Source organism: Argopecten irradians, chromosome 3 (assembly GCF_041381155.1).
Source record: "Argopecten irradians isolate NY chromosome 3, Ai_NY, whole genome shotgun sequence".
In the NCBI taxonomy this organism is placed as follows: domain Eukaryota; kingdom Metazoa; phylum Mollusca; class Bivalvia; order Pectinida; family Pectinidae; genus Argopecten; species Argopecten irradians.
Genome location: NC_091136.1, coordinates 33,060,115 through 33,068,172, shown reverse-complemented (window position 1 = coordinate 33,068,172; position 8,058 = coordinate 33,060,115). Strand labels below are relative to the sequence as shown.

General features: G+C 33.8%; 1 long non-coding RNA gene across 1 annotated transcript; it reads right to left on the bottom strand.

Moving 5' to 3' along the window:
- Positions 1-1,062: 1,062 nt before the first annotated feature.
- LOC138318294 (uncharacterized) lies at positions 1,063-6,643 on the bottom strand. Its single transcript, XR_011207865.1, has 2 exons — positions 6,327-6,643; positions 1,063-3,780 (listed from the first exon to the last, which is right to left on the bottom strand). It is a non-coding gene; the product is annotated as an uncharacterized lncRNA (long non-coding RNA).
- Between the last annotated feature and the right edge of the window lie 1,415 nt (positions 6,644-8,058).

Below are 8,058 nucleotides of genomic sequence, written 5' to 3'. Positions count from 1 at the left end.
CAGATCTATAAAACACAGGTACATATATAAAGAAATAACAATAAAAAATTGTTGGTGGAGCATCTGTTTGAACAGTATATATAAAAGATTTAAGAGAAAGAAAAAAAAAAACCGCTCAACATCTATGGCAAGATATGTTTTGCATGAACACATTTACTTCTTATTTTGGCCTTAAGTAAAACACTTTTAATCTATGAATATATTTGGTTCATAAATCATGATTTCAGGAGAAAGATTTGTTTTTTTTTGAAATGTTTATCCATTTTGACCCCATTTGGCCCCGACCCCCCGTCTCGCCCCTGGGGGTCGGCAGGACCAATATGGATATTAATGTTAATGCTATCTCAGGTTTCTACCAGTTCCAGAATTTCAGAAGAAGATTTTTGAAGTTTTAGCCTATTTGACCGGTTTTGGGGACGCCCCTAAGGCCCCTGGGGGATCAGTGTCCATTGGAAAATTTTGGTAATAATATTTCAATGGCACAAACGACATAGAGATAATTCTGACTACAATTGACGAATTTCCTATTTATAATGACTAAATAATAGCTCAAAAATGTGTTTTCCATATAAAAACAAACTGAATATAATGTAGTAAACTGTTAACCCCCTTTTCCTGCCCCCGGGGGTCAGAAAACCTGAACCCAATTCATATAATCGGAACAATTTTCATGCGAACCATTTTGTCCTGTATCTATGAAGTTAATTTTTAATTCTACCATTTCCAGTATGCTTAGTCAAGCAACATTTTTTTAAAGTTTTTACATATTTTTACCCCGCAAACTCTAGATCTCTTTTGAAACCGAATTTCCCCTATTTGCCCCAGGGGGTCATATTGCCAAAATATTGTCAATCTCATTGCCTATAAGAAATTGTTCTGGCCAAATTTTTCAATTTATATTGTTTTTGGATCAAGTTGTGGTTTTTTTGTATTATAAACTGCATAGTAAAGCTTGACGCCCGTAGATTAAGGGGGAAACAGTGATACCCCAATTGTGGTTTACTGGATACATTCATTTCAAACTGGACAATGTGCTTTTCAAGAACAACACTAAGATAGATGTATGGCATAAAAATATTTTATTTGAAAGAAGATTCCATTTCTATATCATCATTAATACATTTCTGATTAAATAGACCATGTATCTGGTACTGCCCTCCAAAAGTTGTCTTACACATGAATATTTACAAATATACATAAAATATAAAAACATGTAAAAATTGTTAATACAGACATCAGTAGATAATAATCAACTTATTTATCTTCACTCTAAATCCTTAATAGCATTTTCATGAGTTTTCTTAGCGATGAATTGTCAGCAAATTTGAACATGTAACAGAACTTATGGAAGGCAGTGTATGTTTGGTGCAATTTTAACAAATGAAATTAACAATTACATTGTATTTAAAATTTCCCTTCAGATTATCCCCAATGACATGACAATTTTTGATTACGGTTAACCTCCGATTAATTTGAATTGACACACACATACATGTAGTTTGAACTTCAGCAATTTGTAGGCATGATATGACCTATAATGGTTTTGAGCAAGATTTTCTGCCTTACATTGCTTAAACTAGCTATATATACAGGCATGTCTGTATTCAAGCTGACGTTTGCTGATGGAGAGTTTAAACTCCAAAAATTTAAAACTGGTCCATCAGTATTTCTTTTATTTTGTTTGAATTACCCAAAAATTAACCATTTGCACGATTAGAGATCACAATCAGATGCATGAATCTCGAAAATTATATGCAATTTTTTCACTTTTCAGCAATTTTTCACAAATGGTCACACACAGATCTATAGAACACAGGTACATATATAAAGAAATAACAATAAAAAATTGTTGGTGGCATCTGTTTGAACAGTATATATAAAAGATTTAAGAGAAAGAAAAAAAAAAAACGCTCAACATCTATGGCAAGATATGTTTGCATGAACACATTTACTTTCTTATTTTGGCCTTAAGTAAAACACTATAACAAATATGGCATAAACACAATTTTTAATCTTTTATTGGTACCTGCATGGTACATGTCTTCTGTTGTACCGATAAATAAAAAATTTAAAGCAGAGAACACTGTACTGATAAAACAAAATCAAAGCTGACAATTAAAACATGATTTGGCCCATATTAAGATTAAAAGACATTATACACTGCAGTACATGTATATATTTTTTTCAAAGTAAACAACCCTTTGATTTGGTAAAATTCTTTGGAATAAAATACAGGCAAGTACACTTTACATTAATTATAAACAATATATACAATAACTCAAAACTCACTACAATTAGGGTTAATAACTTGCTTTGAAGAGGATGTTAAAACTTGCTTTGGTACAATTTGTCTGTAGTTAGAAAAAAATTGTTTAAAATTAAAATCATATATATGTAACCTTGCTGAATGTGCATGTACTGTGTAAAGAAAACACTAAATTATTTATGAACACAAAATTAAAAATTTGATTTTTAATTAACGGGTATTAGCACCAAATTAATGATCAAAATATAAAAACAATTATAAACAATAACTAAAACCATATATCACAAAAAGATTATATCAGGCAGTTAATATAGGCAAGAATTAAAACAGACTATTTAAAAGTCTGGATATATAGTAACATAACAACTGAATCAATTATTGTGAACTAAGTGCGCATTTACTTCCCCAAATAACTAATCCATAATGAATTCAAATACCTGCAACAATTAATGGGTCACACTAGCGAAGTGAAAAAATTCTATTCTTAGACAAACTTTTAGATAAACTAATTACTATACTGTATATTTACTATTACATATGCTAATATTAAAGTGAATAGTCGGGCAAAGAAAACCAGTCTAAATGCGTTCATTGGCCTTCCAAAAGTGCTCACATATTAATACGACGGTCAAGCTCTGCTTACGTTTCCCAGTTTCTGACCATTGAAATAAAGAAAAGTTGAAAGCATTGAAAGCGAGGCTGCGTGGAAATGTAACCACGGACATAGTCAGCCGAGAGGACGTTTTAGGATTCCTATACTTTAAATTAATTTCTACTTACGCAGACAGATTTTGAAGAGAAAGTTTATTTTTCTATTCCATAAGAAATTACACTGGATACATTCACACCATTTTTACCGACTTTAGTCATCCTTGCCCGACTGTTCACTTTAATCAGTATAAAATTATATATTATAAACAAATAAATCACAGCAGCTGCCATGTGACTAATGATGTTATTCTGAAAGTCTTGAAAATCAAAGTGATCTAAATTTTGAAAGTGAATGATATTATCATTTTTCTGAATAAAGTTAAACTAATTAAAAAATAAGGGCAATTAACTCTTAACTTGACTAATTAGTATGTTTTTGATATTAAAATCCATCTCACTACTAGTTTCTCAATTTACAGTACACTTGTAATCCACTGTGAAAGCAACAAGTTAATATATGTCTATATATAGGCAGGTGTAATGGCAACTGAAATCCCTTGTGGAAATAGAAATCCAAAAATTTTACAATTGAACATTGTGTACTTCCTTTGTGTTACTGTTACATTCACATCTTTTTCAACACAATGACAGCTGTCTAATGTTCAAATGTATGAAATATATAACGGAGATTCATCAGATCTGATGTTGCTGGAATATGTATCATTCTGTTTTTATTATCTGTCCAAAGCCTTCCATTCCATAGGTATAGTAGGCCAGGGTCTTGAACAGGAGTCTGACGTGTCCTGGTAGTACTGTACAACCAGTGTATACACACATGGCTATCACAGCAAGCAATAATGAGTCTAAAGATCTGTTAAGGTTCATAATGGTGAATTACATTTTGGAAAATACCAAGCACTTAATTATAACTTGACCTTTAAATGATACTGATAACAGATGATCTGGTGCTCTTTCATTCCCAATTATGCTGAATGCTATATGAAGGAACAGCATTGAACAAATATTTTTTTGAAGCAAGGTGTGGAATGCAGGTGTGTTTTGACTTTTGACGAGGAAACTGAACCCAGTCTTTTTAACGTGGGTTTTGGGTTTTTGTTTGTTTAACGTCCTATTAATAGCCAGGGTCCTGTAAGGGCGTGCCAGGTTTGTTGGTGGAGGGAAGCCAGAGTACCTGGAGAAAAACTACTGACCAGCGGTCAGTACCTGGCAACTGCTTTTTTTCCTTTCTGACTTTTAATTTATATATAGTTTAGCTTATTTCTTTTGAACATAATAAGCTAAATTATATATAAAATTAAGTTGGAAAAAAAGAAAACAAAAAAAGAACAGAAACAAAGCTCTTAATTAAAGCTTCCATCATTTCCCTGTAAAATGAGTAAAGGCTTCTACTACCAACAATATCTCTTATATTATTAGAACAGGAAAAAGATAAAACATGCAGTAATTAGTGTTGAAAAATTAAACCATTGTCAAATTTTACTGTATACCATATGAAATTATGGCTCTTTGACTGTTGCAGCTATAGAACTTTATACTAACTTCTATTCTCTTCATTTGAATCATTACATAATACACTAACATCACAAAACGATTAGACACTATATAGCTACAGTACCATGCCAAAAGTATTCGGTCACAATGGCGGCGTGTTTACATGACGGTTAAAACGAAACGAATTCCAAATTAATTTTACTTATATACTAAACAGTCGATTGCAACGGTATTACACACTTACCTTCAGTATTTTGTAAGATGTCCTTTCAATCTGATTACGTTTAAAATTCGTTTAGGGATCGTGTTGTACAAGCTTTGAATGTAGCAAGGTGTGATCTCCGTCCAAATGCTCTGAATCTCGGAGAACAAGTCATTTGCCGATTTCAAAGCTGCTACTCGAGACTGAAGTTTTCTTTTTATCAATAACCAAAGATTTTCAATTATGTTTAAATCTGGTGATTGAGCGGGCCAACTCATTCCATTAATTCCGTTCTGGGCGATGTAGTCTTGGGTGGACCTCGCATGGTGAACTGGGGAATTGTCGTCTTGGAAAAAATAGCCACCAGTAGGAAAATGTCTGGCAAGAACTGGCCAAAGATTTTCCTCCAAAACCTCCTGATATTTTGCAGCATTAATATTTCCTTCCACTCGAGCTAATGTCCCCACACCGTTCCAACAAATGCACCCCCAAATCATAACCTCGAGTTTGTTTTGGGTATTACGCGGCTGCACAAGATCCGGTCGCCATCCTTCACCCCGCTTTCTCCATATATAAACTCTGTGGTCCTGTCCAATAACTATTTTGCTTTCATCCGAGAAAATAACTCGCTTCCAATTATATATTGTCCATCTCCGCTTTTCTCTACACCAAGCAAGTCTCTTAGTTCAGTTACTCTGCTTCACGACAAGTTTCTTCCTAGAAACACACCTGGTATACCCATGTTGGCTCAGATGTCGCTGAAGTGTTCTTTTAGAAGTCGAAACATTACTTTGCTCATTGTATTTAATGGTAACATCAGTAAGGGAATCCCTCCTATTGTTTTTAACAATCCTCTCCAAAGAACGATAATCCCGCAAATTCACTAACTTTGGTCGTCCGCTTCTCGGCCTGTTTTCCACTGAACCACATGTACAAAATTTGTTAACAATGTCAATAACTGTGGACTTGGGTATTTTTAACATCATACCTATCTTTCGTCGTGAATATCCACTCCTAAACATCCCTACGATAATATTTTTAACGCCCATTGATAGTTCTTTTCCTTTTCGGCCCATCTTGGCAATACACGTCCACGGGAAAAACAGAAAGCAGACGACAACAAAAAAAATTGTGTGACGTAACATGACGTCATACGCAAACCTAAAAATGACGCACGTCATCATCAGTGACGTTTACAATGAATGCCAAGGCCATTTTCAGCGATGTTATTGACACGACGTTAACACGCCGCCATTGTGACCGAATACTTTTGGCACGGTACTGTAGTTCAAACAACTTTTACACAGGATTATTTACACATTCTTTTTAAACCTAGTTTCCTGTTCCGTCACAACAATTTAACATCTAGTTATAGCTCAGGTTAATAGCATGATATAAAGATACACATTATAATTTTACAGCAGAGCAGCTAGGCTAATCCTTTATCCCTGTCTGAATGATATACCAATCGAACAAATCTAGATCTGATTATAAAATCAAGACAGGGAATTTCGTGTCTAGGTGCAACACTTTGTAGTGGAGAAGTATTTCAGGACAACCTGGTTTAAAAGTGCAGATACGACCGCTCGACTTTCTTGTGCTTAGTACAAGCAGGCTGTACGAGATTAAAAATCAAAGATGTAATGTACAATACTACTGTAGCCGGGTGCGGTTTTCCACATCTAAAAAGGATACTAAACGTTCGTCTTTCCGTCGGTTCCAGCATGTATAGGGATGTGACCAGGGTGTATTGTAGATAGAAATATCGAATGGATGCTTTTAACCTTTCCAAAACCATCTTCAGATTGTATCTACAGGTAAATTGATGATCTGATCAGTTCAGAATGTTGTCAAATGTCTGTATGAGTCTGTATGATGCCTCACGTCATCGGTTACAAGTCGGTGTAACAATGGCGCTTGACTATCGGTGTTCCATTCAAGCGTTTGGACGGAGTAAAACCGGATATTGGTTAGATCGGCGGTTAACTCCCCATCTAACTTGGTTCGACGCTCCGGAACGACACGATCTTTATTTTTATTTTCAAATACGGTAAAAGTGGATTTTTAGTCATTTTTTCTTGATATAGAATACACGTATTTTTTTTTAAAACAGAATGTTTTTCATGATTTCTTTTGTTTTGTTTTTAAAAATGAGTTCTTTTTATATTTCCTCTTAATAATGTACAGGCACACATTTATTATTTGACCCTTTGGATTATCAGCAATGAAATATAAATTTCTCTACCACCGGTTCAATATAATCATATATACTGGGACCCTACCAGTGAAGCAACAGTAGTCATGACACGGGAAAAAAATGTTTGCATCTCATGAAAAACAATAATAATACTGGTTGGGTTCCAGAATATATTTTTTCAGAGTGTAGCAGTAGACTAGTCTGTTTTCAAATACGTTTTCGTTCAATTTTACCAGAAATTAAGATAGTCAGTTTTCTTACAAAATACATATGTTAAATACCTTACTTTTCAATGATACAGATTGATATTCATCGAGATTTTAAAAACAACACACACACAATTTAAACCCTGGGGCAAAAGGTTAGTCTTGTGCATTGTACCAGGCCGGGGTTTCAAGATATAAAGGCATCTCCTTGATCTGAAGATGACTCAATATTGCCGTAAATATTTGAAGAGATATTAATGTACTTTCTATTTTTATTGTTTATCTGGGGGATCAATAAAAAAAATCTCGTAATTTAAACTATCAAAATATGATATCATATTTTGATAGTTTGCAGTAGCAATTAAAAAAGAAGAAGAAGAAAAAAAATAACTAAAAAGAAAAAAGGGAAATCGTAACAATGCATCCAACATAGAAAATGAAAATAAAAATCGTCATGTTGTTAAACCTAAAATGGCAAAAGGGTGAAAGGTCAAATAGAGAAGGAAGATTGACAACAGAACGATGTTCGGACTTCCACACTGTACTTCGGATAATTGACTTGTTTCAATATGCGTGTTTGTGAATTATGGGAAGTGTTTTTAAAATATGCACATAAAACACAGGTGTTATTATTTTGTTGCTGAGGATTATCATTAGGCAAACAAAAAATCCTATTTTCATCGAGGACGTTCAGTTTGGTGTGTATATTACCTGACACGTACAGTAAAGTATTTATGACTGAACAGAGCAAGGAAATAAACACGACTATTTCAGGTATTTCGCCATGTTCTTGTTTAGTTTCAAAATAACGTAGTAGCACACACACACATGGTAGTATACAGGTTTAATGTGTAAATAAACAAAAATACAAGAGTTTCAGAAATCCATCCATGTTCTTGTTTAGTTTCAAAATAACGCAGTAGCACACATATACGTCGATTGGGTAAGTAAACATGTGTACACTAGTTTCACGTGTTTCTCCGTGTTCATATTTCGTTTCCAAACAACTATAGCGACACAGGTA